Genomic DNA, 24,686 nt, shown 5'->3' with positions numbered 1-24,686 from the left:
GGCATTGTGTGGGGAGAGCTGTCAGTCCTGTGTGAACCACTTTAAAAACTGCAGCTCAAGGTGTGAGCTAAATAGTATTTACTTTGGGGAATTTCTCTTTATTTATCTGCGTTATTACCAAGGTGAATTTAAAAGGGCTTTTGGAGAGAATTCCCCTGGCACGTAGCTTCTTTTATACCCCTTTTAAGTGTTAAGTTGTGCTCGTAGCCCTGCTGCAGCAAACCCTTAACAGATCTCCCGCAATTTCTGATGATTTTCCTAAATCAGTCTTTTTTTCTCTCCTCCCGTCTTTTGTGTTCTTCTTCTTTTTCTTTTTGATCACGAGGCGTTGTTTTCTCCTCTCCCTTCTCTGTTTCATCTCTTTGTTATGTCGTTCGCACCAATCGTTGTAATGGGGAGAAAGCTAAGTGGAAGTGCTGGGCCAGTGTCTGGTAGACTTTCTCCTGTTTTAGTAAATAGGACTGTCAGTGTGGATCAGGCAGGAGCCGTGTGGGCAACACTATCCTCGCTCCACTCACAGGCCCATCCTCCACTAGAGTTTGCGATAAACAAAGGACTTTGAAGAAAAATTGCTCCACAAGAGAAACCAAGTTGTTTTGGAAGAAATATCCATGTATCCATGTTCATGGTTACAGAACACAATGACGGGCTTAGAGAGTGAGTGGGAAAGAGTTCACCCGTGAAGGTTAGTCATCCGTTCACTATGTGCCTCTAAAAAGAGTGGCCCAGCTACCATGGCTCCAAAGTTGAACGGAGCAACTTTCGTTTTGAGTTGAAGCTCAGCTCACCCTGACCTCTGCACAAGGGGCCTCACAACCGGTCCCTTCATGCATTAGCCTCTCTGTGGTCAGGTGGTTTCCGACAATTCTTTGTGTTGTCTATCTAATGATTGGGTTGTACCCACAGACCTCCAATGGCCTGGCGTGAGGACCAATCACAAGTTCCTACAGTTCCACAGTTCTTCACGCTGTCTTCCCCATCTAGCCACCTCATCATCTGGGAGATTAAGCTAATGATGACCACACAGATGATGTCCTTGTTAGAGTGGTGAACTTGCCTGGTGTTGATAGTCAAAGGCTTTCTATGTGGGGGGGGGGCATCATCATTAGTGCAATGAAATATCTTCTCTGTTTAAATTTGCATGATGATGGTTCTGTGACCAGTCATCGTTAGATCAACCAGGCACAGCCTAGGTTGTAGAGAAGATTCATGTGTTATTCCCCAACCCTGGCATCTTGGGAGGTCTCTTGTTAAAACGCTAACTTCAGCAACCCCCCCAGTGGCGATCATGACTTTCTGGACCCATCCGTTTCAGCGCCGAACGTTTTCCGGAGATTTGGGTGGAGTTATTTCTCTCGCTTTCTCTCTCTCACTTTCCTCTGATTGCTGTAGCCTCGGGGCTCTCCAGCACACACTAGATCCCTGTGATTATATTAATGGCCTCCCGCTCTGAGGCGGAGGCAAAGGACCCACAGGATAATGGGCGTCAGTGTGGAGCGGCGGGTAGGGAGATGGATCTCTGACCATCGGGTCATAGGTTGAAAGGCTCAGGTGAGGGAAGCTGCTCTTGGTCCCCTTGGGCGGGGTGCTTAACGGGGAACGTGTTAGTGAGTGGACGCCCAGACTAGCTGGAGTATGGCAACATGGGGAATCACATGTATGAAATCTGGAATGAACCGTAACAGTACAATTACTGTACTGTAGCTAGGTAATAGCAGACGTTGGCTATCGTTTTCAAAGCCGGCTGATTATAAGGTGCTTAGGTAGTGTGGATCGGTGTTAGTCATTCTGCGTTCATGATAGCGACACAGTGGGATTTCATTTTGTGACATTTCCAATTGTATTTATCTTTAGCAGACGGTATGAGGACGGAATCCAAAGGTTTGTACACACTGTATGAATGTGTGTGTATGTTTGTGTGATACGCTGAAGCTTGTGGGTGCTTTGTAGCTATAGTACAATGCCTGAGGAACTTTGATATGGGTCATGTAGCTGTGGCGTCCGTACTGTAGCCCCCAGGCCCTGGATCATGTCCGGTGGGAGTCCCTCTCCTGCTGGGGAGCACATTTGATCCAGGCAAGGCCGGTACTAGCATGGAGCCGAGAGGGGTCAGGCCCGTCCTCACTCTCTTTTTCATCCAATTTCCCCGGCTGCAGGCGGCCGCTCTCCACGCTTTTGTTGTCAGAGGTAATCTGTGAAGGGATCTTAATTATGGAGGTTCGGCCTGTTTCTTTTTCTTTTTTTCTCACACGCTTTTAATCAAACAGCGTAGTTAGTTAGTAATGAGGATGAGGGAGGAACGGTGCATCTGCTTACCCATGCTGCTGGGTGTCGGGAAAGAGGAATAGGAAGCGTAAAGAGAGGAGCGTACCATTGTATTTATTATACCTTCATACTGTATTTATTTAGGACATGTCAACAATGCAACACATTTGTGATGGATTGCCTTCCCAAAGAATTGTCTCGTTTAATCCTCGAGAGAATTTGCACACGTAACTATTTCGGAAACCAGTCCAAGAGTCAGAAGACCCTAACGGTCCTAAAATGTTACCATTATTATATTCCAGAACCTGAACACAGTAAACATGACTTCAAGCATACAACATCACCATTCATGTTGTTGGAAAAGCAATGAAATGACTGACTGATTTAATGAATAAAGGGCTAAGTTGAAAAGACAAGAGGGAGGGGGTGGTGTGGGAGGATTGGAGGGGGGGGGCAGATGGAATCCATTACACATAAACACCCTTAGCATTGATGGGATGATCCAGAGGGATTAGATTGGAAATCCTGATGGACGCTGAAAAGGTGACCACATGGAGGGAGGGCTGCATAATGAGCTCATTGGCAGAGGCTAGAGAGTGGAGAACCTCGCCGCCCCCCCCCCAAGGTCAAACGGGGAGTCACATCCAGGTCACAGGAGGTCAGAGGACAGCAGCCTTAGTTAGAACACTGCGCACTGGAGGCTCAATGTTAACCGCTCAACAAAATCCTGATTGACTGACAGACAGACTTCTACAGACGTCTCCCTGCGTTTTGAGTGCACGCTTTCTAAAGCTATGTCTGTTTGTAGTAAACTAACATTTGTGGGAATAAACCTTCATGTGGATGTGACCAAGACAGTCTTTCCAGACTGTTACTACTCTGAACCTATAGGATTTCCGTAAGGAATAGTTCACCACCTGGGGGACTTTGATGATCTAAACTCTAAACTGTGTATCGTGGTGGAACCCTTGTGTGACGAGTACCAGAGTAGGACTTAAGGGATTGAGGAAGGTCTGGTTTCCAGAGTTAGGCCTGGCTAATTTAGACAGGGTCACTATGCCAGGGACTGGGGTTAAACGGTGTGACTGTGGAGGTCAACAGTAATTAGCTTCCATATGACCCACTGTGTGCGTGTGTGTGCGTGCGTTAGATAGAGAGAGAGAGAGAAGGGTGGAGGCTGTGTGTGGGTATGTGTTTGTTGAAGAGTTTCAGGACCGCGTTTGCGTGTGTGAACGAAGGGACAATTGCAGATAGCATCAGTTCTCTGTAGCTCTCTCTCTCTTATGATTGTGTGTCTCTTAAAGTCTTTCCAGTTCACCTCCGTCTATGGCCAACTCACATCTTGTCCTTATATTATTAAAGGTGGCCTCCGTGCTTTAAGGAAGACCAACAGATGGCCGTTTTCCTAAATCATGCTTAGAAGATGATTCTAGAAATCACCACCCACTATCCCGCTTCGGTTACAGTGGCTTACATTCTTACAGGCCTGTTTATCATGATGTCCTTGCGTGGGTTTAAAACTGTCCCTACCCTCTGTGTGTTCATTATTATTAAGACAAGACACTGATGGCAACATACAGTCAAGTTGAACAACATTCTAAAAAATAGGTGGTTAACTGATAGAATACAGCAATTTCTTTCTTTGCTACCTCCTGTACGTGTACGTGTAAGCCTGCTCCTCTCTTACGCTAACGTGTGCTCTTATGCTTGGCTGAAAGTTGCTCATAGCAGGATGTTAAATATATAGCAGTAAGAGAGAGAGGGGGGGGGGGGGGTGGATAAGGGGGAAGATTATGTCTGTGTGGTTCCACTATTCCTTGATGTATACACCATGTCAGGCAGCCATTGTCTCCTGGGTAAAGAATGATAGTTCAAATACCTACCATCTCTCCCCTGGTGCTCCAAATGCTTGGCTTTGAAGTTTTTATAATCCATCTGTCATCTTCGAGCAGGGAGGGCACATGTTCTGTACTGCTCAATTACAGCATTTTCTTTTGCCAGCTACAATGAGACAGGAAGCAAATAATATGGGCGACCCAAAAGGGAGAGGAGAGGGAGTGGAATCGCTCGAAAATTCCGCATTCCCGGCGTTCTCACGCACTTGATTGTGTCCCTCTCTCTCATAACAGGAGAACAAAGCATGTTTGTTATGGGTGGAAAGCCTAAAACGCTTCCTACTGTTACAATCATGAAGAATTTGATTGAATGCTTATTGTTTCAAGGACAGCACTACTTTTTGGGGGGGAATCAAACTGTCACTATATTCCACTTAAGAGCACTAACCTTACCGCTTTGTAATCAAATTGTATTTGATATTAAGATTTCATCTGCTACAAGAAATAAATGTGATAAAAATGTGCGTTTTGATGACGCCTTGTTCATTTCTTGCACACAGAATAGTATTTGTTGTCAGTTTGATGTACATTCTAATGAAGTTTTTTGCAGTGCATGGTGCTGAAGTCATCTTTAATTGGAAAATGCTGTGTTACAGTGCTTTAAAGCTACAATGACGAGCCTAGAACTTCTGATACCCTCTCTTCAACTGAAAAATAACAACAGCAGCAGTTGCAAATTAGACCTAAGAAATATTTCTTCTTTAGGAGAAAGAGGCTTTTCATAATTTTACCTTTAATGCACAACACCGTTAGATCTCTCTGTCTTATTTCATATCTTCTCTGAAAAGCCACAAAGAAGTCTCAAAGAAGATGAAAGATTGTGTTGCGAAACTAAAAAGGACATTTAACTTTCTTTTGTTGCCTTTGAAACGTGAATATTTTGCCTGGAATTGTGTCATACTACGTTATGTATCTTCATTTATGGAGGAATGATACATTGGACCTTTCTTCTTAAATAAAAGCAGCAGCCATCTGCTTGTGGAGCCACTCCTGGTTGCCTGCTCCTCACAAAAATAATATTCGTCCTAATGACTTCCACATATTTTGAAATCTCCCTTTTGAAATTGGTCTTGGCAGATTATTTGCAGGTACTTGAGTTGCATCTGTTTGTAATTTTGCTATGTGGAAGACTTTAATGCAGCACTCGGTGAGAGCCGGGGCTGTTTTAATCCCAGAGTAACACAGTCTGTCATTACAATTGCCTAGGTCCTACCCTGACCGGGTCCATCTCACCCAAGCTGGGTGAAAAACAAGACATTGGAGGGGTCAAGGTCAAGATCTCTGTGGGTCAGGTTTAGTGTGCCCTTCCTTTAGTGACGCCGCACTGTCTGCCCTAATAACTGGTTAGTCCCCTTGCAGTGACACAGCGCTCTCCAATGAGATGGGTCCTTTCTAAATGAAGTGATTAGGAAACCAAAGCTGAACTCATTGTGACTTCAGTCCCTATTGTTTCTACCATGTGGCGAGCAGCTGACTGGCTTAAGACTTTTTTTTTTTTTTTTTAATCTTCGTTCTTTAAAAAAAAATACAAATTTCCCCCCCTTTAAACTGTAATAACTTGCCCTATTCTCCCACCCAGGATATCAGGACATAACCAAGACCGCCAAACTGTGATTGTATAGGTGGTTACAATTACATGAATTAGATTTCATCAGGGGTGTTTATTCAGTCGGACGGTAAATGAAAAGACGAACTTTTAACTCCTTTCATTGTTTTGTATTTTTTGTTCTTTTTGTTTTATTAGGAGCGAGGGGAGGACGATACCAGAGGAGGAATTATGTTGAAAGTGTATGCCTTGCAACTTTTTCCCTGTTGGAAATGTTTATTTGAACAGTAAGCTCATGATTTGAATATTTGTAATCCATGCTTAAATTTACAGGCCAGATGAACTTCTTGGCACAGAATGGCAACCATAAGTAGGATTTTCTGAAAAGCTTTACAAAATTTTAAACCATTTGCATGGCTTAATATAATTTAGAGGCAAAAAAATGTGTTCTGTCTTATTACTTTATACATTTAAAATTGTCATTATTTGTCCTCTCATTTTATGTGCATATGCTACTTTCGAACTCAGTTAGGTCGTTGAACGAATATATGAAGACTTAAAAAAAAATGCAGTGGCCCAGACGCTGGAGTGGTTTTCCTCCATGTTCAATTCAAACGAGTTTACTCCATATTGACTTCTAATGCTGAAAGGCCACCCATCTTGTAGGCTGGGCGGTCGCTGAGCCGAGCAAAATGGAACGCTTTCTTAAATGATGCTAATCAGTCCGGAGGGGCCTGGCCTCCATCCTTCGTCAGTTTTCTGTAATTCAGATGTGCTGAGAACCTGAAATTAAACGTGCATGTGTGTATGTTCAGCAGGGGTGTGGGGGGTTAAGGAGAACCAAATTAGTGGATGGGAGAAATAACTGAAGCCGTGGCTTTCTCTTGGGCTCCACGTTGGTGAATGTCAAGATGATTTAGCTTCTTTTCTATTCGTTGTCTGCCTGAAAAGTCCAACCCTCCTAAGATTGCAGGGGTTTCTGCTAGCCATTTGATGAAGGTACACTTTTGTTTGAGTCAATCGGAGCCTATAGGCAAAGCGTCAGTATGTGTGTGTGTTCTTGTATGTGTGTGTGCGGACGCCAGTTGGGCGAACAGCTGAACCATGGCGCAGCCCCCTGCCCCTCGTAGGCCTTGGCAGTTAGCAGTGTGAAAAAGCCCACTCTTTGAGGGCATTATATAGATTAATGTGGTGTGCCTGGGGCTTCCAGCGACACCTCATCAGGGAGGCCGTACGGCAGATCTGGGGGGCTGACAGGCGTTAAGGGGGGACCAGGGAGGACTGGGGGGAGCAGAGCCCCGTCCTGGGGAAGGCAAACAGAGGCTTCTGGACTGGATATTGGGGGGATTGTGTGGGGCTTGTGTGACCTGCGATGGGCATCATCTGGCCCATGCGGCTCATTATAGGACTCTGCTCTCCTCAGCCAAGCAGCTCCACTGTCTGGATCTCTGTTTCAGCCAACTGAGACACTTCCTTACACACACACACACACACACACACACACACACACACACACAAACTTCTCCTACTTCACACACGCACACACACACACACACACACACACACACACACACACACACACACACACACACACACACACACACACACACACACACACACACCACTTATGCACACGCACACACACAAACACACACACACACACATTGACATAAGCATACATGCTAGTATACTCTCATCAGTGCATACTTACAGAGAACATACTTACAGAGAACAAAGGACTGTACTATGTCACCTTGTATTCATTGTATTAAACGGAAATATCCAATGAGAATGTTCTGGTATCAAATAGTCAACAATAGTTAGTCTGAACCGTGTTTCAGATTATCACACACACACACACACACACACACACACACACACACACACACACACACACACACACACACACACACACACACACACACACACACACACACACACACACACTGTATCCCTCTTAAGATCTGTATGTGTAAAAGAAAGTAGAAAAGAACAACAGAGTACTAATCTTTCTAAGTTGGAATAAAATCTTGCCTACTTAAACAGCACATGAAGAACAACAACGGGCCCATTGTTGTCTCTCTGGTGATTGTTAATGTTTCCCAATCTCTGATTTCATAACTTCACTTTCTATAGTGAAAATGTGGAGATTCATTATCAGGATTCAGGATTTACCACATTCCATTCAAGATTAGGCACATCTGGTTGTGTGTGTTTGATTTGGTTTATATCAAATTGTGTATACAGTATATACCTGGGAGACATGGATATGTGTGGGTCTCTATATCTGTCTAGCCATGCGTGTGTGTGTGTGTGTGTGTGTGTGTGCGCTTGTGTGTGTCTATCTGTGCGTGTGTGTGTGTGTGTGTGTGTCTATCTGTGCATGTGTGTGTGTGTGTGTGTGTGTGTCTATCTGTGCATGTGTGTGTGTGTGTGTGTGTCTATGTGTGTGTGTGTGTGTGTGTGTGTGTGTGTGTGTGTGTGTGTGTGTGTGTGTGTCTGTGTGTGTGTGTGATTGTTCTAGCAGGAGCGCTCCTTAAATAACCTACTTTTGTCTGACAACAGCATTAGTTGTAGAGGTGCACATATGCAAAAAGCTATTTGGAAAGGCATCCTCGTTGCTGTCAGCTTTTATTATGCGGGAAGGTGTCATGTTTGTAACGAAGCTGAGTGCAGATGGCAGAGTGGAAGAAATGGATCACTAATTTTAACAATGATTAATGAACAGAGATGGAAAATGAATTACATTGGACTATTGGAGGCAAGGAATATTTTCAGTTAAAATGTGAACTTCGTCTGCCAGGCTGGTGTAGTATTGGGAAGGGGAATGGGTGTGTGTAGTGTGTGTAAAAACCAGACTTGTCTGCTCTTGACTGTCATTCCCCTGCTTAAACACTGCATGTGCTATATACATTGTTTTCACCCCCTGTGTATCAAGCTAGCATTAAAAGAACACAATGTTTAACAGGGTAAACACAGCAAAGGTTATCCTGTCTAAAAATTTTGGGTATTTCCTGCATGCTCTATCTATACATCCTGGAGATCTAGTGAGGCAGAAGCTGCTTAAAGTCCTTCACCCCTTCCATAATGTTGGTCATGGGCCTTTTTACCGTATGGCCCGAAATCTCACACCATCGTTGACCACACCACTACCCTCTAGTATCAACTATTGGGTACACCATGACTGTTGAGCTGACTCTTTCTAAGACAGGAGAGGTGACCTACCCAAGTCCCCAACTCAACACTCAAAAGAACATCTGAAAGACCCCAGAGTAGCAAAGTCTCATCCGTGACACACAGGAGTCTGAGAACAGGAGTTTCCTCTCTCTGTTTTGTTACTGTTTTCTTTCTTTTTAATCCTCTCCTTTTTTGTTGCTCCCGGTCTTGCGTCTCTATCGAGGCTTGCAGGGTGGGCGGCTTGTGCAATCCAGCATAATAGATATATGTGAACTGTTTTGAATTTAATTAAGCTCCTGATGGGAAATACTTAAAGGAGAAAATACCGCAACTTCTGGAAACAATGTGAGTGTGCGCAGAGATCTCATGTTACCCGGCATATGCTAAGCACTCAGAAAACATACACAATGTCTTTGGTGAACAAGGTAGGGAAAATGCTCCTGGGAGCCAATTTAGAACGTGACTTAAGGCAAGTGTGCCTTTGTGTGTGTGTGTGTGTGTGTGTGTGTGTGTGTGTGTGTGTGTGTGTGTGTGTGTGTGTGTGTGTGTGTGTGTGTGTGTTTTCCTCTTGGTTTTACTATTGAAATACTAGTGGTGATTAGAATTCCCTTTACAGGCTCCTGGGTTGGCCTTCTTTGAGAACCACATCTGTGACCCCCCCCCAGCTTCAGCCCCAGCTCCTCTCCAGCTTCAGCCCCAGGCCTAGCTTCAGCCCCAGCCCCTGTCTCAGCTTCAGCCCCAGCTCCTGTCTCAGCTTCAGCCCCAGCTCGTGTCTCAGCTTCAGCCCCAGCTCCTGTCTCAGCTTCAGCTCCTGCCCTAGCTCCCCCCACCCGATGCTTCAGTCCCAGCTTCTACCCCAGCTTCAGCCCCAGCTCCTCCCCCAGCTTCAGCCCCAGCTCCTGTCTCAGCTTCAGCTCCAGCTTCTTACCCAGCTTCAGCCCCAGCTCCTCCCCCAGCCTCATCCCCAGCCCCTCCCCAGCTTCAGCCCCAGCTCCTGACCCAGCTTCAGCCCCAGCTTCCTACCCAGCTTCAACCCCAGCTCCTCCCCCAGCTTCAACCCCAGCTCCTTCCCCAGCTCCTGACCCAGCTCCTGACCCAGCTTCAGCCCCAGCTCCTTCCCCAGCTTCATCCCCAGCTCCTTCCCCAGCCTCAGTCCCAGCTCCTTCCCCAGCCTCAGTCCCAGCTTCAGCCCCAGCTCCTTCCCCAGCTTCAGCCCCAGCTCCTGCCCCAGCCTCAGCCCCAGCTCCTCCCCCAGCTCCTTCCCCGGCTCCTGACCCAGCTTCAGCCCCAGCTCCTGCCCCAGCCTCAGCCCCAGCTCCTGCCCCAGCCTCAGCCCCAGCTCCTTCCCCAGCTTCAGCCCCAGCTCCTGTCCCAGCTTCAGCCCCAGCTCCTTCCCCAGCTTCAGCCCCAGCTCCTTCCCCAGCTTCAGCCCCAGCTCCTTCCCCAGCCTCAGCCCCAGCTCCTGCCCCAGCCCTACTCACTCTGACTCGATGTGAGGCCTACACCCAAACCCACTCACTGGGTTACGCGCCGCTTTAGAGGGAGGGCAGGCCGTGTAGTTCACATAGCTTATGCCGACCTGATTATTTGTCTTGTGTGAAGCGGCAGGCCTTTTAAAAACTGGATTGGGTAACATTCTGTGCGCTGAAGGTTTGTTTCACGTTTTGTAGCGCATGTCGTTTTGGAGGACCTAGCCTCTGTTTCGATTATCAAATGTAAATGCAACCCTTCTCAGTCTTTTTTTCAATACCATGTGCCATGGACCACACCTGTTGTTACTGTCGTTATAACAACACTTTCATTTCATTTAGGCTTCTCTATGTAATGACTGTACTTGTGCTACTGTACTTATACTACTGTGCTTGCAGTCCTTCAGAATTTTATGAAAAGGATCAAATGTTTGGAAAGTATTTACTGTAATGGGTATTTTGGTGTTGTTTTCTCTGTCGCTATTGTGCACTCTTGTCTAACTTCAATAGCACCGGCACTGAATTTCCTGGTTTGTCTGCTTTGTTTACAGGCGCTTGTCTCCCCCCCTCTGCAAACCTGTCTGTGTTCTTCCTGAGCTACGTCGGTGAGGTGGCAGTACTGCAGGTATGGATCAGTGGCACTCCGATTGATCACGTAAAGAGCAGGATATTAAAGATGTCTGTCACACTCTCCCTCCTCTCTGGCATGGTTCTGGGGGGGAATTGAACAAGTGGATGTGAACTTTTCAGCTCAGCGCTGTCACCCCCCTAATCAGGAAGTGAAATCTGTAGCACAGCACTCTCATTTAACTTTCCTAGACCCCCCCCCCCCCCAAAAAAAGAACAATTGCGCTGGAAGTAATGTGATTTCTAAATAAACGCCCGCCTGTCAAAAGCCGAGACGCATTTACTTCCCCAATGTAGCTCAAGGAGACAATTAGCAAACAGAGGTGACACGGTAAACAGGTGCACCCATTATTTCTGGAGCTGGTGGCGATATATCCCCATCTCTGAGACTGATGGTAGATCATGTGACATAGAGGGTGAAGGATCTGTCTGCATCAGGGCTCGGCTGACGGGGTCTGCCAGCAGTTTGCAATGTCCTCCTCGCCATCATCTCAAAATATGTATTCTCTCTCCTTTACAGTCACGATGTATAGGTTAGATCGTGTCTGTCCTCTCTATGTTTTTCACACCATCTCTTTTCTCAACGCCCATTTTCTCTTTCTCACTCTATACATTTTGTTTTCTTGCATATTCTCCCTTTTCCTTGCCCACAATCCCTTCCCTGGAATTATTGACAACACTTTCTTTTTCTTTTAATTCATAGTAGACCCTCGTCCGGTGAGAGAGGTCAAGCCGGTTTGTAAAAATAGATTGCTTGTAAAGTGCTAATCAATGGAAACCTTTTCTCTTGAAGCTGGGAAATTCTATAACATTTATTGAAAAAATATTCTACTGTTTGAGCTTGAATTATAGGACAGCTGTCTTATATACCCCGCAGGACTCCCATGTCAAATTATCAGACAGCCTTAATACACCAATGATGCTATACTTTTTATCATTTGAAAATATAGATCTATTTAGTTCATCATGTATATATATATTTTTTTAAATAGAGCAATTCAAAGGTATTTCACTCTTAGATTACATTGAATGACATATTTCAAACGTGTGCTATGTTGTAACAGTGTAACAGCCTTGGTAATTGTCGCTGGTGTTTGGACTGCATTTGCCTGCTGAGATGTATAAATCAAATATAAAATAGCGAGTCAGTCTTTTGGCTTGTGCAGCATCAGAGGTACGTGAGACAGATCTCAGTCATATTGGATACATCACAAACACATGCTCTCTCTGACGCATTCTCACACTAATTCTCACACAAGGCATACATGCACGCAACCTTCAGGCTTTCTCCAAATGATATCTGGGCCATCACAAGTACAGGGACTAAAGGGGATTCCATAAACACGTACCATACTTCTCAACACACCTACTCTCTCTCCTCCAGTATGTGCTACTGACGTTCCATAGACATCATGTAAAAGAGGAATGTTGAGTCTATTTGAATCATTTAGGGACGTTGAGACAGCATAAAGGGTTCGTTTATGGGTTAGCCTGTAGCAGTTTGATCCGTATGAGGGGACTTTTTCCACCAGAGCCTTTGGATGGATTCAGTTAGCTCAGCCTGTCACTGTTGTGAGAATACATCCTGCTGTTAGAAATAAGAAATGATTGGCATCCAAGGGACACATTTTGTCTCTGACACTTTGGATAAGAATTAGTTGAAGGAGCGACAGCCTTGATAAGGAGTTATAATGATAATAATTATTTAGCTTTTTTTTTTTATTGCAGGATAATTATTGAAGAGGGTCGTGTAGTCATCACTGTAATCAGTAAAGAAAGATTACAGAAAATCCACAGGGAAACAGATGGTACTTAGTTGTTTTTTGTGGGGTTTTGAAAATATTAAACTAGTACACTTAGTACCAGGCTTAGGGTGAGGACAATCAAAAGGAAAAAGGATCAAATTAAAATCTCTTCACCCTCAAAAAATAAATAAATAAATGAGATTCACATGCACAATTAGGACTTGTTGGTGTCCTTTGCCAAAGCCACCCAATCAACCCACAACACACTGTACCGATAGGGGAAGAAAATGCACAAAAAGCCTTTCAACTCAAAGAGCGGTAGTTAAACAGAAAACCCTGACCCCTTGACTTTGTCTATGAGCATAGAGTGTATTGCATTGGTCGCTCGCACGCAATCGGCACGAATAAGGTCACCATTTGTTCGTTTCGCTCTTTTGGGATGCGCCTACGCGGCGTACACCCGGACTTTCGCTGGGGCCCAGGCCTCGGATATGTGTTTTTTTTTATTTATTATTATTTATTTTTATTGTACACGACCAGCGAGGAAGAAAAAGGCTCTTGCTTTCCAGGGTCGGAGTGATCGGAACACAGAGGCTGCTGCCCTACATTCCTGACTAATTGTATAATTGGAAAAGCTCTCCAAATGAGCGCCCCCCCCCTTTCGCGGGCTGATCTTCCCAGCGCTTCCCCCCTTCAAAGCAAATCACAAAAGTGCATTTTGGGAATAATAATAATTGTAAAAAGCGTCCATTATTAATCTCTTTTACCGCCACTACTACCGCTGCTGGTACTCTCACTACCACACATGGCACCCATACTCATTGGGAGCCAGGCCACCAATAGCGGCAACTTTTCTTTGATCAATGTCAGCCATAACCGCGGTCAAAGTACAACCTGTGGACGACCCTGAAACTAGCCTACTCACCACATTATTTTTGGATGGCCCTGCCTTTAGTGAAAAAGCATGTGTATAAACTTTTTAAAATGTTGCCTCACTGGCATATAACTGATGATCTACCTGTGAGCTGTCTTTGCTTTCATATTTTACTGTTGCGCCCGTGCTCATGGTCAAATTGGATTTTCAGATTTATGGCCCCTCTTACGCGCCTTTCATTTCCATGGATACGGAGGGACAGCGGGATGATTTCTGAGGTCGACGACTCAAGCAGGATTCCAAAGTGCAGTTAAAAATGAATCTCTTAATTAACCCTATTGATCAGTAAAAAAAATTGAAGCAAATGTGATTTGCATACACCGAGACTGATCAATGCATTAACTCATTTTCTTTTTTCCAAAATCTGATTTCCTCCGTTTTCAAAGTGAGCGAAAGGAGAGTTGAGACTAATGTGGATCGATCCTGCATCTTGCAGGCCGGAATACAAAGCATTTTATTAGTCACTGAAGGGCGAAACATATCAGGAAGACATTTGTTTGAAGTTTGATACGTCAGATTATTTTCTCACCTAACCAAACGTTGAAAGTACTCATCCAGTCTCTCTACTTCGTTTATACTCTGTAACAACAGTAATTATCATAAAGTCACAGATTTGCTTTGTGAACATGAGATTTAAACAATACTCTAATTGTAAGCTGAATAGAACACATATTAGAAAGGGGATATTTGTTCTGGGAAAAACCAAATATTTTTCTCTTTTTATTGTGTGAAAAGCAGCAACAAAAAACATCACCACCGACAACAACAGGAAGAAAAAACTAAAGGTGTTAAAAAAGCAATATGCTGCTTTTTCTCAAGAGCAGCTTATTATAGAGTATTGATTTATAAGGCTTTAAACGCGATCCTCCATGCTCAAGTCAAGGGCAGGGAGAGATGGCTGCAGTCAGGCTACATGACAGTCATCGGGTGCTGCAGAAAGCCTGTTTCTGAATAGTTTTGGAACACAAAAGGGTAATTGTTTTAGCCCAGATGTTGCTTTCGCACAACAAGCAGGATACAATGTTCCTACTGAGCTGATGAGCCCAATCAGTGAAATGATTAAAAATTGATTTTGTCCCTGTAATTACAGTATGTAAACTACTTAGCCAGGATTGCAAAGGAAGTGATTTTCTAATTACGTATATACTCTGGTGTCTAATGATTGGTTTTTTGAAGTAATGAAGAGAGGGTCCTAACGACTCCTCTGTGTTCTGTTGTTTAAGAAAAAAAAAGAGACCATCGTTAGGGCAAGGCATCAGGCAGACAAAGAGCTCAAATTGAATTTTCGCCAGCTAACATGCACAAATTCTGTTTGTTAGCATGCGATCTGGACGCTAATGGTGGCCATGACTTCTGCGGGGTCACCAGTACAACAATCTGGACCCTCCAATTAAAACATTCAGAGGTTATGATGTCATTGTCACCCCCAACACTAAAAAGGCAGATTACAACCTATGTGTTGTGATAATTGTGTTCCTTGTTCTATAAACTGTTAGTTCATATCCCTTCCCACCGTGATATATAGGCCTAAAGGCCGAGACAATAAGAAGATACGGTGGCAGAATAAATTCAACCACACCTTTGTTTAATCACAAAACCAGAGAGCAACCTCTGTCTGGTGAACTCCACAAAACATATTGCATGTAACAAACAGTTACATAACCTAGAGCATGGTCAAGCAAGTTAATGTTTCCAACATTTTCAGCCAAACCAGCTATTTATTTAGAACCATGGAGAGTTACCGCAAGTCGCAAAGAAAACAGGAGCTATTCCAGCACCATTTCAATTTCAGCATCATCAAATCACCTATGCTTATGCTAATACAGTGACAACTAAAAGATACCAAAAAATGATTTAGTCCAATCAACTTAAGCTAAATATAATGTGGTTGTCCATGGTTCTGATTCTGTGTGTGTGTGTCCGTGTGCTTGTGTGTGTGTGTGTGTGTGCGTGCGTTCGTGCAAGTAGAAAAAACATGTTGACTCACCCTAGTTGTATTGAAACGCCAATGCCATCCTCCTCGCTTTCATGTTGATGAAACAGTCTATGACTCATACAGTACACGCTTTTTAGCTTTGCTCGCTTGCCTAACTTCCTTTCATGGGCAATGATGAGCCAACTAGTTAACATTATATACATTATACATTATACATTATACATATTATACATTCATACATTATATAGTATGAATTTATGGTTGGATCAGAATTGTCATTATAATCATTGTCCAGTAGAGAGAATTAAGTAAAACCACAAGTCCAAATCCCTATCTCCGTCCATTTAATTTAGGAAAGGGACAATTTTAGCTAGCCAGCAAGCCACCGGAGGTCAACGTCATAACGAGATGCAACAATTCAAGTTTTGCTGTTAATGACGTTTTGCTTTTGATGTGATTGGTGTGAAACCAAATCCAAACTGGCTTCCCTTGACACTTATTTTTGGTGTACCAGGACCATTCACAGTTGAGTTCACCTAGTGTAGCTCAACGCTGACTGGCTATTATTTTATATAAAAATGTATAAAGGGAGGCCAAATGCTTGCTGGCTTCCCTTTCATTCAATGCTACAGGTGGCAACAATGTCATACTCTTTTTAATCAGACAGCATTAGATATATGGGCTAAACATACAGAGACAGATGGGCACTGTTTCGCTCGCTCAGATGCTTTCTCTGGTGAGATACATTCAGCCTTTTGCGAATTTGAGGAAAATGATGAAACACAAGAGACGAAAGATACATTATTATATATACTGTATATATGATTTATTTTTCTTGGTAAATACACACCACTGAATATACTAACTGTGATGTACTATATCTTTGGGTGTCAGTGTGCCACTAGTATTTTCCCTGACCATAATACTCCTTTAAATGTATCGTTAACTCTTCTTTATCTTTTATTCCCTTGTTCTAACTCTTTAAAGTATAAGGATCATAAGAGGTTCAGCCCCTCTGTCCTCTCTGGCTCCCTTGTAGAATCACAAGCTCTGAACTGTTCCACATGGCTTCTGTTGTAAATGCATGAACTTCTGATACAGATTTGACCTAGAATGGAGGCCATGTGTAATATGGGCAAATCTAAAAAAAGGGTTTCAAGGTCTTACCAGGGGAAATAGAGAGATAAAGCTCCAGGGACATAATGTATTTTAAAGAAAACACAAATCAGACCACTCAAAATATGTCATTATATCAATCCTGCTCTTCATTCTTTAGCAACAAATGTAGTACTTCGGAAACTTACTAACTGGAAAGGTCTGATTATTGTTAGTAGTGCTCATGGGGTTTTGGATTTTCTGACATTTTTAGGTGACACAAATCCAGATTCGTTACAGTGTGGTGCCAGGACAACAGCCTCTCCTTCACCGTGATCAAGACAAAGGAGATGATTGTGGACTACAGGAAAAGGAGGACCAAGCACAACCCCATTCTCATTGACAGGGCTGTAGTGGAGCAGGTTGCATCGAGAGCTTCGGGTTCCTTGGTGTCCACATCACCAACAAACTATCATGGTCTAAACACACCAAGACAGTCGTGAAGAGGGCACGACAAAGCCTATTCCCCCTCAGGAGACTGAAAAGATTTGGCATGGGTCCTCAGATCCTCAAAATGTTCTACAGCTGTGCCATCGAGAGCATCCTACCTGGTTGCATCATGGCAACTGTTCGGCCTCCGACCGCAAAGGCACTACAGAGGGTAGTGCGTACGGCCCAGTACATCACTGGGGCCAAGCTTCCGGCCATCCAGGACCTCTATACCAGGCAGTGTCAGAGGAAGGCTCTAAAATTTCTGGGGCCAAGTATCCTGCCATCCAGGACCTCTATACCAGGCGGTGTCAGAGGAAGGCCCTAAAATTTGTCAAAGACTCCAGCCACCCTAGTCATAGACTGTTCTCTCTGCTGTTGCACGACAAGCGGTACCGGAGCGCCAAGTCTAGGTCTAAAAGGCTTCTTAACAGCTTCTACCCCCAAGCCATAAGACTCTTGAAGAGCTAATCAAATGGCTACCCAGACTATTTTTTCATTGCCCCCCCCCCCCCTTTTACGCTGCTGCTGCTCTCTGTTTGTTATCTATGCATAGTCACTTTAACTCTACCTACATGTGCATACTACCTCAATTGCCTCAGCTGACCGGTGCCCCCGCACATTGACTCTGTGCCGGTGCCCCCTGTATATAGCCTTACTACTGTTATTTTACTGCTGCTCTTTAATTATTTGTTACTTTTATTTAAAACATTTTTGTTATTTTTTATGATCTATTTTTTACATAACACTCATTTTTCTTAAGACTGCATTGTTGGTTAAGGGCTTGTAGGTAAGCATTTAACTGTAAGGTCTACACCTGTTGTATTCGGCGCATGTGACAAATACAATTTGATTGATCCAAAACTTAAGAGAGAGAAAAGAAAACTAGGAGTAAAAAAAAACAACGTTGAAATGCTGCCAGTGTCAAACTGTACTTTTCAGACACAGTTGATTGTAAGAGAAGCCGATAGCACAGCCAGCACACCCCTTTAATAATTCATTTAGTTAGGCTATGATCTATCATTTTGTACCTTTTGACATGTGATATTGAAATTTAATATTGCATCAATACAAATGATGTATTGCCAGTCGGCCCAAGGATGTGGGTTGCAAAGAGATCTCAGAACGTCTTTGAGTTCCTTCTCTATTCAAAGCCACATTGTACTAGAGCAGAGACACAGAAGAAAAACATCCGTCTTTCTGGAGCTTTGATATGTATGTTTAAAAATGACATCTTAAAAAAACGCTCAGGGAGAACTTCTTTCCTCTACCCAAAGTCGTGTCTGAGAAGGGAAGAAAGGAAAGCGAAGGGAACATGACAGTGGTGTTTAGGGGAGACATCTTATGTTGTAGGGATCTTTGACATACTGTTTAGTTTCATGAAATCCCCTGGCAAAACTCTGGAGCTCACTATGAGGGACTTTTGGGTGCGATGTCTGTAGTCTAGGCTGTAGACTAGCCTATTTCTCGATTACTGTATAGTCATACATTTCCTAGTTTATCGTTCAATCCGTCTTTACTATTTACTAACTAACCTCTAAATCCCTAAGATGATGCCAACCCATGTTTCTCAAGTTTTATTCTCTCTCGGTGTTTTCTTGTAATGCGATAGACAGGATGTATTTGATTGTATTGAACTGAGATCCTGATCTGTTTTTATCTGTGGTGCTAATGATTTCCTGTTTGTGCGATATTTATGATGCTGCTCTTGGAGACGAGTCTGTTGGTGTGTCATTAACACTGTCTCTCTCTCTCTCTCTCTCTCTCTCTCTCTCTCTCTCTCTCTCTCTCTCTCTCTGTTGTTTGCTTTTCCAGTGATCTACGGATGTCAATTAGAACACCCAAAGAAAACACTTTAGGTGAGGAACATGCTTACTGTATTTCTTTTATACCATATAGAGGTGAGACTGAGAAATTGGACCCAACTGACATTTCCATATTCCCCAGTCATTTCAAAACCAACACCTATCTACAATTTGAATTGATTCATTTTTTTTAGGGACTATACCAGTTTAAATGGCTTCCATTTGGCTCGTGGTGTACACCAGACATCAAGCGCAGGGCAGGTTGTCAGGTTAGTGTCCTGCGCCTGTGACGGTGGGAGAGGGATGTCGTGTGAGGAGGTGCTATGGGGCTCTGTGGGGCCTCTCCCTGTGTCTTCTGCCTGGGCTTATTAGTCTACCTGCGAGGGTCCTGCCCCTCTCCGGAGGTGTGCCTGCCGTGGGACAACACCTAGGCAGGAGGGATCCTCTGTGACAGATGACCTCTGTCTGTCATTCGCCAGACTCATACCTCACTCTGAGAGGCTGACAGTCAGACAGAGCCCAGGTGGACTTAAGCTGGCTCACCCAGGGCTTGTTGTCAGTGAGGGATCTCCTCACTAGCTCTGTGTTGTCTCAATGGGGGACTGGCCGTGCTATGTGTGTTTTTGTGTGAAGGGATGTTTGTGTGCTTGCCGTCTTGTGGGGGATGGACTGTTGACACACTTCATATTTCAAAATGTGGGACTGTGGAAAGAAATGAAGATTGATGTGGAAAAATGTTTAGAACACGTCTTATGTCAGTAAATATATTATAATTTACACATATGTGACACATCTCACAAGCCTACTGTATATGCATACACATGATCAAAAACCCACACATATTCACAGGGGGGCTGAGATGTTATTAAAGCTATATGCTGTAATTGCATTTGATCTCAAATAAACACAAATTCAGTCCATCTCCCACATAAAGATGGCAGATGTGATGGATGACCACATTAGCGCCAGGGACAACATTAGATTTGCTCAAAATTATTGATCTTTTGTTTGCGAGCCAAGTCGGCAATAAATAACCGTATAAGAGAGATGTGACTCATTATCGCCGTGCCAACTGACAGACCTCTGTCAAAACAACTCTCCTACATCGCCACTCTCTCCTCTCTAACCGGATGGATTTAATCCACTTTTAATTCTCGCACTATTACTATCTGATTCCCTTAAAATGTTAATCCCACTCCGATAACCTGTATTATTCAATATTTTATACACATGTATTCAGAGGTTTTCTGTTTTATCCCTACCTTCTTAGTGAAAAAATCCTTTTATCACACAATGGGTAATTTATATCCATTACCAACATTTTCAATCCTTTTCAGTGCTGCTGTCAGTGCCTTTGGCACAGTCATGATTAATGTGATCTAATAATAGTATGCCATTATATTTCCTTTAGTAAAACATGTACCAACATCCTATTCAGCTCCACCAAATTCATTGCCTCTTAAAATATTTGTCCTTTTTCAGTTGAAAGAGAAGATCGCTATTTTCTCTCAGGAGATGATTATGAAGGTTTTTAGTGAGAATGGTTTCCTATTTTCGGTCTTATGACTTTGTGTGAGTTTGATGAGTGGTGGCAAGATGGTGGTGTGTGAGGTGATTTGGACATGCTAGAGTCTTCTCACGCCACAGGTAACACAACGCTGCTTCCCCCGCCTCCATTGTTCGCTCGTGGCTTGTGTTCGATCGGAGTGAGGGACTTGTGTGCTTCAAGTGCACAGCAATCGTTTGTCATTTTAGACGCACAATGTTGCCGGGTGGTTCCAGACATCACGTTCAGTCATCAAACCTTCAGGCAATGGGTTAAAAATATAAATGAAATATGCTATCATATCAAATGTTATATTTATTTTGTTTTTTTTTCACGGATAATTGTCTACTCGTGTTGGTGATCGTGCAGAATTCGAGAACATTGTGGTTTCATACAGTAAGTCCTTCCAAATGTAGATAGATTCATAGAAATTGACCGAGACAATGATGTCCTAGTTGGGATAGGATAGGGGCGAATGGGGGGGGGGGTGTAATGGAGGGGCAGCCTGCTGACTCCCTTTGGAGCGACTGGAGGATTTGGGGGGAGATGTGGAGCGGTCCAGGAGTGGGCTCCTGTCCCACCAAGCCCGGACGGTCTGAGCCAGCCTGCCACTCGTGGGGGCACGTTTCTGACTGGGGTGCCAACAACCTCCCCCGCTCGCTCCCCAAAGAGGGTTAACCCTTACTGGGTTCTTAGACTTGTATCCAGAATCAACAGGTGGTCACACAAAACATGGGCATTCATTTCCTCATGACTTATCCCAGTGTGGGTAGAGGGGGAGGGAGAGAGAGATAGATCGGGAGACTGTAACAGAGGGAAAGGAAGAGATAGAGGACAGAGAGAGAGAGAGAGACAGCGAGAGATAGCGAGACACAGAGAGGAAGGGTGTGTGTGTGTGTGTGTTCCTATCTTGGTTTTGTTTATTACTAGTGTGGTTGGTGGTATGGACCAGCTTGTGGAGGGTCCCACCACTGTGTGAAATTGACATCAGATGGCCGTGATGACTAGAACAGAACAATATCACATCTCGTTTCCATTTAGCAAGGGGCAGCTGTGGCGGGCGGTGGGGGTGGGGGTGGGGCACCTGACCCCGGAGTCAAACCACACTCCGACCCCCGCACTCCCAGAACCAAGCACAGCTGTCAACACTTTACATCAAAAGACCCCCCCCCCCCGCATATGTATTTTTCCCTTCTCATATGCTATGCTCCAGAATTGATCCTACTCCATTTAAGGATCATGTGTATTTGAGACACAGCTTTTTTTTTGTATTCCCTTTTTTGTCTCAAGTGTCTGGCTTCAAGCAGTGACAATCGAAATGAAACCGTTTCGAAGCCAAACGATATGGGACAGAGTTTTAGTATATCTCAACATGGCACACACAGCATTTGCCTCTGACCACAACATTCATCCAGCCCTCTGTAGTTGGGATAGCTGTGGTCACTTAGACATGTCAAGATCAAACACTCGACAACGTTTAACACTGTTGTTCTTGTTTTGCTGGGAGGTCTTTGTTTAGTAGGACGCACATAAATAAGTGGAGAGTAACCAATAAACAGTTGGCGAAAACAGCCTTTCTGAGTCAGCATATTTACTAATGTCTGATTACATTTCCGGGGGAAAAAAGCTTGTAGGTTGTAAATAACAAACTGTCACAATGTTATTTACCGACTTTAATATGCACTCCGTGTGATGAATATTTTCTGCATGTTGTATGTGCATGAGTGAAATGTTCTCCCTGGGACCGTACGGGGACCAAGACTGGAAGGTTACAGTTGAAAAGTCCTTTTTTTTTTATGTCCTCATAAATGGATCAGTCAATGGAGAGATTCAGACAGATAGATAACAGAGAAGAGGAGCGATTGTGTACTGGGGTTATTACTGTACAGTAGACTCACCTTTTCCTCCTCTAGGTCCTTCACATCGGCTCTCCCTCTTAATAGGGGAAATCCTTCAGGGGTGGGGTGAGAGAAGAGGGGGGGGGGGGGAGGCTGTGAGCTCAGCAATTTCCTTGCAGGACCCAGAGTAGAACAGACCAGAGCTAAGCAGAGCGTCACAGTCTGTCTGAGACTCTGGAGTGAGTCAGGCATTTAGAGAGAGGGGGTGGGGGGGAGGAGAGGGGTTAAGAGAGGGAGAGCGATAGATAGGGAGAGAGAGAGAGCAAGTGTGAGGGAAGGAGAGGGGGTAGACGGAGAGGGGTAGAGCGAGTGAGAGAGTGAGAGAGAGAGAGAGAGGGAGAGGGAGGGGGGAAAGAGAGTGTCGCTCACATGGAATAAGCCCCACACGTCTGGTGGCACCACACAGTTATTCCCATGATGCAATCTGTGTGGGGTGATGATGATGAACATGATGATGATGAAGGTGATTATGATAATGATCAGTGCACAGACAACAGTTGTCGTGGCTGCCTCTCAGTTTGCATCATCTGGCCCTATATAAATATACAGACGGCCTACATGGGCATATCAATGCTAATGCCCCTTTAATCCCATAAGTGCTCCGTTATGGCAGAGGTGGGTTAGTCTCTTAAAGTCCAAGCTGGCTCTCCTTCCCTCCATCCCTCCATTCCGCCATCCCTCCTCCCTAATTAGGCACCAGAGGATCTGACTAGAGGGGCTGTGTGTGGCAGCAGCCCTGAGCTGAGCCTGGGTGGTGGTGGTGGTGGGGGCACACAGGACTGCAGCAACCCAGCCAGGAGGCAGGTCACAGGGGGAGAGTGCCAGGGCAGCAGTGGACACTCTGGAGGTGGGGCCCCTGGCATGCCACACCAAGGTTAGTTCACCTAGCAGCTATTTCTAACCCGGCCGCAGAAAATGCCTTTAACGTCACCCCTTACGTATGTTGAGGAGGTGTGGGGTGAATATGTAGCGCTCATCTGTTGATAGCGGGTAAAACACAGGGCCCAGCATGTTGATTTATATCTATTTATATTAAAGTCAGGATGCTAGAGGAGCCTGACACCTAAATGTAGTCGCGTGATGGAGTTAGCACCACCCCCCTTCTCTGCACCACCACCCCCCCTTCTCTGCACCGCCCCCACCTGCTCTGCACCACCCCCCCACCTTCTCTGTACCGCCCCCCACCTGCTCTGCACCGCCCCCACCTTCTCTGCACCACCTCCCCACCTTCTCTGCACCGCCCCCCACCTTCTCTGCACCCCCCCCGCACCTTCTCTGCACCACCCCCCACCTTCTCTGCACCGCCCCCCACCTTCTCTGTACCGCCCCCACCTTCTCTGTACCGCCCCCACCTTCTCTGCACCACCCCCCACCTTCTCTGTACCGCCCCCACCTTCTCTGCACCACCCCCCACCTTCTCTGCACCGCCCCCCACCTTCTCTGCACCGCCCCACCTTCTCTTCACCACCCCTCCCACCTTCTCTGTACCGCCCCCACCTTCTCTGCACCACCCCCGACTTCTCGGCACCACCCCCGACTTCTCGGCACCACCCCCCGACTTCTCTGCACCGCCCCCACCTTCTCTGCACCACCCCCGACGTCTCTGCACAACCCCCCCACCTTCTCTGCACCACCCCCACCTTCTCTGCACCGCCCCACCTTCTCTGCACCGCCCCCACCTTCTCTCATCTTTTCCTTTTCTAAATTTGGACGAGGACATTAAATGGATGTGCTATAATTCAGTGTGTGTGTGTGTGTGTGTGTGAGAGGGTGTACATAGTTCTGTGGTTATGAAGTGAAGCATTATGGCAAAAAAAATGCTTAAATAATTTAGCGATCACATTATTTTGTAATGCCATTCTTTAGAATGGACTCATTCACTCTAATAAATGCGTTGCTGGAAAGTTCCGGGGATTTTGTGGGGCGCCAGTGAGCGATAGCAGCCACCCGACTCCTAGCTCCAGTCTCCCCCTCGATGCTACCATGTGACCTGCACCATATTCCTCACCATCAACACTGTGGCCAATTGAGACCAAAAAAAAGGACACATATTTTATTTATGTGTCAAAAGTGCGGTGAAAGGATGGCGGGATCACTCTATCCGCGCGGGTCAATTCTCCCAGATGGAGGGTCCGGATGGTGCACAGAAATGGTAGGGTTATTGATTTGTCAAAGAAATACAGCGTGCGGGTTGGGCTTAAACGGCCACATAAACCTGAGCTGTCAGGAGCAGAGAGGCTCAGCGCTGACATTTAGCCA

At 45.0% G+C, this 24,686-nt stretch overlaps 1 protein-coding gene across 9 annotated transcripts in view; it reads left to right on the top strand.

The window, feature by feature from the left end:
* Positions 1 to 24,686, top strand: part of znf536 (zinc finger protein 536) — a 189,288-nt gene that overhangs the window by 8,911 nt on the left and 155,691 nt on the right. For 5 of the 9 annotated variants that reach the window (XM_045708868.1, XM_045708877.1, XM_045708867.1 and 2 more), the window contains exons 2-3: positions 10,904 to 10,977; positions 18,994 to 19,037. The gene's annotated coding sequence lies outside the window, so the exon portion shown is untranslated. Of the gene's footprint in view, positions 1 to 10,902; positions 10,978 to 18,993; positions 19,038 to 19,177; positions 19,253 to 24,686 lie in introns of those variants that run through there. The other 4 variants (XM_045708874.1, XM_045708870.1, XM_045708872.1 and 1 more) reach the window with 3 other exon arrangements.

The sequence above is a fragment of the Salmo salar genome, chromosome ssa26 (assembly GCF_905237065.1).
Source record: "Salmo salar chromosome ssa26, Ssal_v3.1, whole genome shotgun sequence".
Classification (NCBI taxonomy): Eukaryota; Metazoa; Chordata; class Actinopteri; order Salmoniformes; family Salmonidae; genus Salmo; species Salmo salar.
The sequence above is the reverse complement of the archived record's forward strand: the minus strand, read 5'-3'. Positions and strand labels throughout refer to the sequence as shown.